This window comes from Solanum verrucosum, unplaced genomic scaffold (assembly GCF_900185275.1).
Source record: "Solanum verrucosum unplaced genomic scaffold, falcon-dt-bn FXZP01000011.1, whole genome shotgun sequence".
In the NCBI taxonomy this organism is placed as follows: domain Eukaryota; kingdom Viridiplantae; phylum Streptophyta; class Magnoliopsida; order Solanales; family Solanaceae; genus Solanum; species Solanum verrucosum.
The window spans coordinates 602,711-614,856 of record NW_026020058.1 but is presented as its reverse complement, the minus strand read 5'-3'; positions in this window follow the sequence as shown (position 1 = coordinate 614,856).

Genomic DNA, 12,146 nt, shown 5'->3' with positions numbered 1-12,146 from the left:
TATATATATATCAACCTTCATAATTTGATCATGGAAGCATGAAAACCATAAACATCACATAATAATTCCATTTCATGATAATATGGAAAATAGACCATAATGGGGTGTGTAGTAGTAATTCCATACTTCAAGAGTTCATAAATAATCATAAGGACCCATAAACTTGAAGTAAAATAGAGGATAAATGGTTGGACTTGTGGAAAGGAAGGTTTCCACAATCAAACCCACATACCTCAACTTTGGAGAATCCTTGATGAAGATTGGAATGAAGAATTGAAGCTTGAGATTGAGTCTTGAATCCGGAATTAGAGCTTGAGATCTTTGAATTTGGTTGAAGATCTTGGTGGAATTTTGGAGAGGGCTTAGAGAGTGTTTTTGAGTGTTTTGAAGTTAGAAAAAAAAAAAGACTAAGTATGGGACATATTCCCTTTTTATAAAAAAAAACGTCCAAAACTTAGCCTCAAAAATGAGGCTTTAAAAAAAAAACAGCTTACTGGAAATTGCACATCTGCACAGACAGGTTTTACGAAAATGGTGATAACTCCCTCATCCTAACTCGGAATGAGGTGAAACCAAGTGCGTTGTAAAGCTAACTCAAAGGGCTTTAATTTAATAGGTAGTCTCCCTTCCAGTTCCTTGTGTGCTAAGAGATATGCCTCTTTAAAGTTGACCCTCCAAATCACATTTTTTGCGATTTTCGAATTTTGATACGATTGCTCTAAAATTCGGGTTAGACCTATTTCCCACTCAATTTGATCCCCTGAATAAGAATATGAAGTCGAATTTCTGAAATCATGCACGGATTTTGAGATATATGGAAATTACAATTATAGGTGTTTCCGAAGCACATTTTCGGGCATTTTTGGGATCGTTTCAGTTGCATAGACAGTATGTGAAATATTTGCGTCTCGTTGTGATTAGCCATTTATCGAATTGATTTTCTTATAATGACCGTTGCACACTAGCGAAAGTGTGTGATCTTGTTTGACTTAACTGTCGATGCCTTGTGTGATTAGCTTGACTTGAACCTTGCATGAATAAACCTAAAATTTTCCCTTTTAGTATGATTGATTTAGAAAGGTGTGCTCTTGAAATGATCTTAGGCAACTTTAAAGAGTATGAGCCAAATTTGTCATATACTTCTTTTGTTGCCTACCCGTGGGCGTGTGAAACTCTTTTGAACACCCTTTGAGCCTTACCTTTCTTTGAAAGAATCTTGATGAACCCTAGACCTTACTTGACCCACTACCTATAATCCTCTTGATTTGTGGTTTAGCGAATAGCCAACTTAGGCCAAAAGCCTAAGTTGGGGGTGTGGTAAAAAGGAAAAGGGGAAGTCACGAAGTGCAAGAAAAGTCCCCCGTAACCCCTGGTGTTGTAGAACAATGGAAATCCTTAAAAAAAAACATATTTGTGGAATAAAGTACCAAGGAAATCAGGTTTCTAAGCAATCCATGGAGGTGAATAAAAAGATGACTTAGAAGCAATAGAAAAAGATTTGATAAAGGAAAAGAAGGGAATGCCTTGAGAATACCACATCTCACGAGGAAAAAGTCACTGAGCCTAAATGACCATACCTTTGCACTCATCCCTATTACAAGCCTTAGAAAGACCTTTTTGATCTTGAGTAAGTCGAATCGAAAGTCGATTGGGAAATAAGGGCAAACCTAGGGGTAAAAACATGCGTTGTGTTCTTCTTTTTGAGTGTGAGCGTTGCATCTGATTCCTGATCTTGAATTGATTAACCTCTGTGTGTGAATATGAAATCATTGTTGATGTGAGGACATTTAGATACTTCATGTTGAACTTGATTACACAAGTAGCAAGTATTGAGAGCATGAGAATCTTTGGTAATGGTGTATCACAACTTGAATCTCCAAGTACACAATTGATCCTTGCATAAGTAAATATGAGTTTGGTTGTGTGCATTCATGATTTAGTCTTGTGTAGCACTATTTGAGACACCTTGTTGAATGACTGAACTTGAGTTTTCCTGAGGACAACCAAAAGTTTAAGTTGGGGGTGTTGATGATTCCACAAATTAGACTCATTTAGGGCTTTATTTTGATTGGAATAGTGTCCTCAAATGCTTATTTTGTCTCAATATCAGAAGAAAACTCTTAAGTTTCAAGTATTTGAAGTTTTAGTGGAAGCATGGACACTTAGGTGGAAAAAGGAACAAAAAGGCTGAAAAGAACGAAGAAGTTGAAGCTAGCGCATCGCCAAGCACGTTGGCGATTCACCGAAGGGACGCACTCCGCCCTTTGTTCCAGTACGCGAAACCTTGAAGGAGCATGATAAAAAAGGCGATGAAAGGAGCAGTAAGCGTTTCGTCGAATAATTTTGTGCAGCAGTAGTAGGTCTCCCAATGACATAGAGCACGACGATGCTGAAGGCTAGTGCAAGACGGTGACAAACTACACCAAAGGCCGAGTCACCGAGTTAATCGGCGATTCCGACTAACTTCGCCGAAACATCCGCCAACACTATTTTCTGAAGTCTATAAATACTAAGTATTTTATTAATTTTTAAGAGTCGAACATTTATTTGAATTTCCAGAATAAAGTAGTACTTTTTGGGATATTTTCTCTCAAGTTTGGAGAGTGTTTATGGGAGACTGGAAGAAAGAAGAATTTCATCTTCCCCAAGTTGGAAGTGGGTCTTCTCCATTCTTCTTCATTTACTTAAATCAAGGTTTAATTCCTTATACCCATTTGATTTTAGTTTCATTTTAGGTGTATTTTGTTATTTCTTGATGTGTGGCTAAAAACCCCATTCTTGAGGTGTGATTTAGCAAATATGTGTTGATATTGTTGTTGGGTCTTGCTTGCTGATAGGATAGATGTATTTTAATGGTGATTTCACCTAGTGGTTGTGGTTTAATTTAATTGGTTTGTAGCTAGAAATACAAAATCACCCATGTGTTTTCGGCTTGCCCGAGAGAGAGGTCACGAAACCAAGACCGCTAGACTGATGGCCTAAGGAGTGGGTCGACATGAGGTTCAGCCCGAGAGGGTGAGCCCTAGTACCATATCTTAACACTCAGCTCAAGAGAGTGAGTGAGCTAAGGCGTATGCTGGCCTTCATGCGGCAAATGGGTGTCCGAGAGGAACGCATTTGAAATGGGGTAAGTTGCCTGAGAGGGAACTTATTTCCATCTAACTTGGATTGGATTGCCACGTTACGGCATAATTATGGGATCCGTTGCCACGTTCCGGGATAAATATGGGATCGAATTGCCATGTTCTGGCATGCTAAATGTTTGGGTTTGGGTTTGGGTTCCATGAAACTAATTATTGAACTTAATAGGCCTCAAATGAGTGTAAATCTAACACTCCTCATCAAATCACATAAGAGTTCCTATGGACCAATAAGATGGTCGTAGAAAGTTATACGACCTGTACGAAGTGGTTGTAGGAAGGTTTGAGACCTGGTTATAATTTTGATAGATATAGGGTCTATGGATGTGTCTATGAACCATACAAAGTCCTACGGTATGTAGCCTAGGGCTCTTAGGAAGGAGGTGGGACTTAGATGAATTTTGACCTTGGGTTCCACGTAAGGGACCTACGAGTCGTCGAAAGGTCTACAAACTGTAGACCTTGGCTATGGAATTTATCAGAAAGTTGATGTCCCAATAGTACTTCTATGGTTGACAAGTATGATCTATAGAAGTTTATACGGACCGTACTTAGTGTCTATAGAAGTTGTTCGACAGTTTTTAAGTAGGGCACGCTTAGTCTTTTTCCACCCTTTCAAAGCCTAACCACGATTTTTTCAGACATAATTAAGGATTTTAACAATACCATTTGACCTTAACACCCCCATAATCATTCCCAAGACTTAGAGAAAGGATCCAAGAGGAGAAATCTAGGGTTTTCAAGCGTCTGTTATGTTTCTCCAAGAACTTTGTTCTTCTAGGTATGTAAGGCTATTCATAGTGTTGGAAAAAGTTAATCCTCATACCCAACATCTAAATTCGGTCAGTAAAGAGATAAATATAGGGTTCTAACCAAAGTTCCATGAATTTCCACACTAGGTTGTGTTCTTACTTCGAGTTCAGTTTCCTGAGTATTGCGATCATGCAACTTTATACATTTGATATTTTGAGTTCTTGTTCATGGGTTATATTGTCATGTGAACCATGGTTTTTGAGTTTTGTTGAATGCTTTTGTATAAGTATTTTATGCATTGACTTTCATAATTTAAAGTATGTCCAAGAAGAAGCTTTATAGTATCTTTTGAGAAGCATTTAACGTTACACTAATAGTTACAACATATACAAACTTCAGAAGCATTTCAGACAGATAAAGTAAAGTTCACTTACCCGATATAGAGGGTCTTGTGAGTATTAACTCAACCTAGAGAGTACTTTTTATGAACATATATAGTAATATTTTGGGAGTGATATTGTGCACCAATTTTGGTAAGAGTTCATATGACTCAAACCCTATAAACTATGTGGCAATGTAGGATAGGCTCGTACCGACATTGGGACGAATCCCTATTGCTTCTGAGAAGGCTAATTCGATCGATCCATAAGGTAAAGTTGTGTCCTATAGCTTGGCAACGTATATGTTGGCTTTGGAAATATGGATATGACATTGTATCATCACGAAACTCATAGTGATGGTTGTCTGTTAGAGAAACTCCCTAGTAAAGTAAAGTAAAGTATTTATATATTTATACATTTTAGTATTTATTCTTATTGTACCCTTATAGCAAGAATTGCATTGGTTTCCATCATGATCCATGTTATACTTCAATTGAGTTACTTTCAATCCTTCAGTTCATTGTTTGTTTCCGTATAACTTATCGTATATTCCATGTGCTGATATCATTTGATGTGCATAGTTATATAATGCAGATACATGTATTCAGGATCATCAATAGTCGCTTCATTGTATTCACATCATCCATTCATCATCTTTTTATTTCTTAGTAGTAGTAGTGTTTTGAGATGTCGTGGGTGTTGTATTGACGCATATCTTCAAACATTAGAAGCTTCGTACATAGGCAGAGTTAGAGAGTCCTTCAATATTCATTTGCAAATGTGAAGCTAAATTTGACTATAATATTCATTAATTTCAACAATTTTAAATTCAATATTTGTTTAAAGTATTTTCTTCCGTCCTTGATGCTTGTGTATGCTTGAGTTAGTCTTCCCCTAAGTAGTCACCTACAACAACGGGTCGCTTGGGGACCAACAATGGTTTCTGAGAGCTGGCTATATCATGGGTGTAGGCTCGAGGCATGAAATTTGCTTTGTTCATGGGTTGAGATTTTTTGTGTAGGTTGACACTGAGTCTTTGGCTTTAATGGGCTGCTCCTTCTTGGGAGTAGTTTACCATGCCTCCACTATGGAGGATATCCATTGCGAGGCCCATGGGGCAAAGACAAGAGGGCTCGACATCTACGTAGCTACAATGGGTTTTATTTAAGAGGCAGAAAGTCATATGATAGACCTTGACAAAGGTTTCAAGAAGGTTAGTCTAGTTGGCATGTCTAGGCCTCACTTCAGGATTTATAAGGTGATCAATACAACTAGGGTGCTATTGGTATGTGTGATAGTATATGGGATTAAGAGTTGAGTGGTTCAGGTTGTGGTGTCCTTTATGTTATGAGCTAATCTTCAAAAGGTTTCTATGAATGTGGGAGTGTGATCACTGGTAGATGGATGGTCCCTATCGAGGGATGATTGCACGTACCCCACATTCAGCTAGACTAGTTGAAGTGGTAGCACGTCCAGCTAGAGGTGGTGCCTAGGGTTAGGAACGACGTGGAAATCATTAAGGAACACAAGGTGGACCTGGGAGAAAAGTCTGGTGGTAGGGTTTATGCTTTCTGTAGAGACGATGTCATGACCCAACCCATCGGGCCGTGCGGGCACCTACTCTAACACCAAAATAGGAGAACCCTTGATTCCTAAACGGTGAAAAACAATTGGAAGATTAAGAAAACTAGATATAAAAGGAATTTCATGGGATTTTTATATTATAAGCAGTTCAAACAATCCAAAGTTATATTTGCAAAATAAATAACACCCCAGGCATCTGGCCTAAATAGGTACAATAGCTTCTAAGACTACATGATATAAAATATAGTACTAGTGACACAGCTCCCACCATAGGGAAGAAAGAGTAGAAGTTGTTGGAGATTGTCTTCATCTTCACCTATGAAACATCACTGACCCTGCAACCACACTAAGCCAAAAATGTGCAAGTACTCAATAAAGAACTCTTGTGAGCTTGTTGAATGTATTAGTTAATGGTTTGCCTAGAGATCTTCATAATGTCAAAATCATATAGCCAACTCTTCCCTTTTTTTTGCAAGCTTAAATTCACAATTACTTTGTCATCGTCTTATTTACCATTTTCTTCATCAATGAGAACATTTATACGTACATGGAACAATCTCATTCTCATCGATATTCTCATGCAGTATTTTGTCTACTTCATTTTGTGGATGGAACCCATAATCTGTAGAAGGAAGTCGTTTCGTCAAATTTATCAAAGTTTCAACAAACTAAGATGCTTATATTTGTAAATACACTGACCAAGTGATAGAAAAATAAGGCTCATGAATATAAAAAAGGCCCTTCTTTAAATAGGATGAGTTGCGACTTTTATGTTTAGCTACAAAAGTTGTGTGTCGCGAATATCTATTTTTCTTTTCAATTGTGAAATTTTCTTAACTGCAATTTCTAATAGTTTTCTTAACATGAGTTACCTGATTGTTGCGTATGTCATCCATGTTCATAAGGTTGTTCCATGCATCATCAAAATAATTTTGAGTCTCACTATTGTCTTGATTGTCTTGTCTATTTCTTTTGCACTTCTTTGCTGCAGATTCCCTCTCTGAGATTGAAGATCCTCCTTTTCTATTCTTCGATTTCTTTTCTACACCTCCAACCTTAAAATTTAATAATTTTTTTTATAAAAATAATATAATTGTCGTGGTGCCTTAAATGAGGGTTAAAGTTATAGTTGTGAAACTAGGGAATATAGTGAAGTTCAAAGAATGAAAATAATTTCTGATAGAAATAATTCAAGGCAAGAGTACATACATAAGATCCAATGTGGCATAACCCTTTCCCCTACCCCTTATATTTTGGAAGTGTTTCTTTTTCCTAGAAGTTATTTTTAAAATGTAAATCTAGAATGTAGTAAATTAATTTGTGTTCTCCTAATCAATTTGAGAAAAATAATTTTATCATTATTAGAGAAAAATTCGGTGCTCGGTTAAACATTCAAAAAGTAAATAGCTAATAATTAAGTTTAATTTTGAAAAACTATAACTACTATACTACACAAAAGTCCTTGTGTTTTCTTAATAGCTTGACCAAACATTTCAACTCTCTAAATAACTAAATATGGTTTTCTAGAAAGATGGCCAAATGACTATAATTATTAAAGAAAATTCATGTAATGTAACAACTTACCATTGACTCGATTATTACATTGGTTACTGGCAGAATATCTACTTTCAAGTTTTCAAAACCTTCGAAGATATATCTTTTTCATCCCCAATAGATCGACACATACTACGTTTGCTCTCATGGAAGTAAAACTGCAATCCAAGAAGAATTTCCTTAATTTTCATATAGAAATTACAATATAAAGTAATTAAAATCACAATCTTACCAAATAAATAATAAAAAGAATCACAAGAAACACGTTTGATAATTTTGGATAAGTACAAAACAAACGATACCTTAATTATTATTGTTTTAAGACATAAGAAATGGGAAATTAAGTGCAACTAAATTCTAACTCGATTGGCAATGATTATCACTAAATCTTTATTGTCAAGTATGACATAAAAAGTAAAACATGTCGAAGGTTCATTTAAAACCTTCATTCTAAACAGTAAATATTGTTAGATAAATAGATAAATGTGAGTGTTATTTAGTGAAGAAGTAAGACTCAATATTCAAATAAAAGGAAAAAATTATAAAAAGAACTTATATTACCGTTTCACATTTTCCATTTTGACGTTGTCTCCTTTCAGCTTTTCATCCATGCAACATGTCGTAATATTTGCGATTAAGTCCGTATGAATCACTTGCCTTGTCTTCATTCTATTATTTGTTTTCATAATGAAATATTAAAATAGTTAGGCCTCTTAATATTCTAAACATCCAATTTACAACCATTTACTATAATAACCATATTTTTTAGAACTGATTTTTCATGTTATGTTGTATTATATGTCCTTTTTTACAATATTTCACTTTACTAATAATAAAATAGCCAGAAAAATGAAGCTACTATAGAAATGTCAAACAATATTAGTTTCTTTTACATAGAAATATCTTAGTAATCAAATGTACTAACCTTTTTTAGTTTAATTGTGTAAAGGTTTGTTGCACCTTTGGAAGATACAATGACAAAGTCAACCACATTATTTGCTATGACTTTGGAAGCAACTAGACTTCTCTTCCTCCTACCCAGTTTTTGGGGTACTATGATTGTTCCCACATCATTCTGCAAATAAGAAAACATGTTAAAGTTTTGTTACTATAAATAAAAAAAATGAGATTCTATAGTTAAATTATTTAAAATATATAAATTTTATCATTTTACAGAAGTAGAAGTAAAAAAATTAAGGTTACATCAATCTAAGGAAGGGAGAAAGATTTTTGCTTAACAACAAACTAACAAAATTGAATATCATGGTAGAATTGCTATAAAGTTCAAGTGTGTCAATATTCAGTTCTTTTGACACCTATAATTTTTCTTTTTCATATCTATAAAAGACACTAGAAATCTCCTCCTCAATTTGACAATCATATTTCAGAAAATAAATTAATTTTTAAACACAAATTATTCTCAACAATCAACAAAAAAAGACCATATTTATAAGAACTATTCTATATGCTCGAAGAATTTCTACTTCTTAACAAATAGGTATAAGAAAACATGAATCTCCCTCGATTGATTTAATATTTAATACAAGAAAATTAAAATCAATTATCATATAATAAGATTCCGCCAAATGTTCTATCATATTAAATAGTTGGCTTACTAACTGAAAACATATCCAATATTTTATATAGATAATTATAGAGTAAATCAATAGTTACAAATATCGAATATTCTTTATAAATAGGCCATTTTGAGAAAAGTTTACAAATATTAAAATAGTAGTTTACTATATTATCTATTAAATTGATTCTTCTAATTTTGCATTAGTATTAAACTTGATCTCAAGATATACATTTAGATATTGATGAGTCCACAAACTGGACTCATTTAGGGCTTTATTTTGATAGAAATAGTGCCCTCATATGCTTACTTTGTCTTAATATTTGATGAAAACTCTTAAGTTTCAGGTATTTGAAGTTTTAATGGAAGCATGAACACTTAGATGCAAAAAGGAACAAGAAGGCTGAAAAGAACGAAGAAGCTAAAGCATGAGCATCGCCAAGCACACTTGGTGATTCGCCGAAGGGATGCACTCCGCCCTTTGTTCCTGTACGCGAATCCCTGAAGGAGAAGGATAAAAAAGGCAATGAAAGGAGTAGTCGGTGCTTCGCTGAATAGTTCCACGGAGCAGTATTATACCGCCTAATGGTCCAGAATGTGAAGATGCTGAAGGCAAGAACGAAACGGCGATGAAATAGAAGAAGGGCGAGTCGCCGAGTCATTCGGCGACATCGACTAACCTCGCCGAGCGATCCGCCAACACTAATTTCTGAAGTCTATAAACACTAAAGTCTTTATTAATTTTTGAGAGTCAAATTATTAATATAATTTTCATAATAGAATTGTACTTTCTCTCAAGTTTGGAGAGGGTTTTGTGGGAGACTTGAAGAAAGAAGGATTTCAGCTTCACCAAGTTTGAAGTGGGTCTTCTCCATTCTTCTTCCTTTGCTTAAATCAAGGTTTAGTTCCTTATACCCATTTCATTTTACTATCATTGTAGGTGTATCTTGTTATTTCTTGATGTGTGGCTAAAAACCCCCGTTCTTGGGGTGTGATTTAGCAAATATTTGTTTATATTGTTGTTAGGTCTTGCTTGTTGATAAGTTAGATGTATATTAATGGTGATTTCACGTAGTGGTTGTGGTTTAATTTAATGGGTTTGTAGTTGCAAATAAAAAACCACCTATCTGTTTTCGGCTTGCCCGAGAGGAACTCGCGAAACCAAGACCACTAGACTAATGGCCTAAAGAGTGGGTCGACATGAGGTTCAGCCCGAGAGGGTGAGCCCTAGTCCCATATCCTAAAACTTAGCTCGAGAGATTGAGTGGGGTAAGGCGTAGGCTGGCCTTCATGCGGTAAATGGGTGTCCGAGAGGAACGCATTTGAAACGGGGTAAGTTGCTCGAGAGGGAACTTATTTCCATCTAAAGCTTAGACTAGTTACTATTATCTTGCAAAATTCCTATCGAAAGCATGTATCCAACGATTTATCTCAACTTGTATTGCGGTCACACTCCAAGAACTTTTCCCCATACTTGATTTTATTGTTATTTTTGTTGTTTTTACTAGTTGTGACAAAACCCCCAATTGATATTTGACACTTTCATGTCACCCCCTTTAATTTACTATGTTTTTACTCGTTAGTGTATTTAGCTACACTAATTAGAGCTAAACTTTATTTTTCTATTAATTCTCAAAACCACTCCCTTGGGACACGACCCCAACCTTTAGTTGGGTTACTATATTATCGACAATCGTAGACACTCATACCGTAGGTTAGTGTCGTTGGTCACGATAAGCATCAAAATGGCGCCGCTACCAAGGAGTAGTGTTGTTTGAGAATTTTTAGTTTAATAGAGTTGTTGTTCTTACTAGTCGTAGTTTACTAATTTAAATTTTAGTTTTGTTATGTTGATTGTGTAAACATTTCATAAAGCATGAGCGATATTCAGAATTTCAAGCTAAAGGAGGGTGAACCAATTCACGAGTCATAGATAAGTTTCAAGAGATGTTTGCGTAAGTGTCCAACGCATGGACTGCCACGTGAATTGTTGCTCCAATACTTTTACCGTAGTCTGGACTCGGTTAATAAAGGGATAGCTGATCAATTGGTGCAAGGAGGAATAATGTTACAATCATTTGAAGTAGCCTCATTTCCCATAGATGGTATGACTAAAGTAAACCAGGCATGGTATACCAAAGATGATCAAGTTCCCCACTATGCTTCCGATTAATGCAAGAGCAGATCGAAAAAGAAAGGGAGAGGGACGAAAACATCAGAAAGATGTTATCTCAAATGGAAATCCTACAAGAACATATGAACGGGACACGTGGAGTATTTCGAGTTGAGGAGGGTTCTTCTTCTGGTTACTCAAGACTGGGAGAGAATCAAGGTTGGAACTCCAGAAGTACGAGGAAGGTTTCCACCCACGCTATCAACCGCGGGGTGGTAATAAAGGTTGGAATTATTATAGTGGCGAAGAACCAAGAAGATGTTGGCAAGATGGGGCTGAACAGGATGATTAAGAGGAAGACCGTACTCATTTGAGTGAAAGCCCAAAATCTAAAAGGTGCAAGTTGTCCTCGGGTAAATGATTTGTTATCACGCATACTCGATAAAGTCGAGGGGTCTGATGATTTGCTAAAAGTGATGAAAGATGACTTTTCATCATTGAACAGTAAAGTGAATTCTCATGTTGATGCCATCAAAATGCTGGAAGGTAAATTGAGTCTATTATCAACTCAGTTAACGTCCAAAACACCGATGGACTATAGTGAAAGAGAGCTGGTTGTGGTTACCCGTAGCGGTAAAGTGGCAATAGGGAATGTGATGGAAGATGAGGATCCTCAGAAACATGAAGAGGGCCAAGGTGTGGAGGAACAAGATTTACCTATTCGACAAAACCTCACTAAAGAACCACAGGAGGAAGCAGAGCAATAAGTTCAAGTTCCAAAAATCATACACCCTTTACCCAAGATACCTCCACCATTTCCCCAACGTTTGAGAAAGAAGAATGAAGATGAGAAGTTCAAGAAATTTTTGTCAGTATTCAAGAGCTTATCGATTAACCTCCCTCTGGTAGAAGCATTGTTGGAAATTCTGGGATACGCCAAATTCATGAAAGAACTGGTTACAAAGAAAAGGAGCTTGGACTATGAAATGTTTTAGGTGCCCCACAGTTGTAGTGCAATTATGACAAATGACTCAATCACTAAGAGA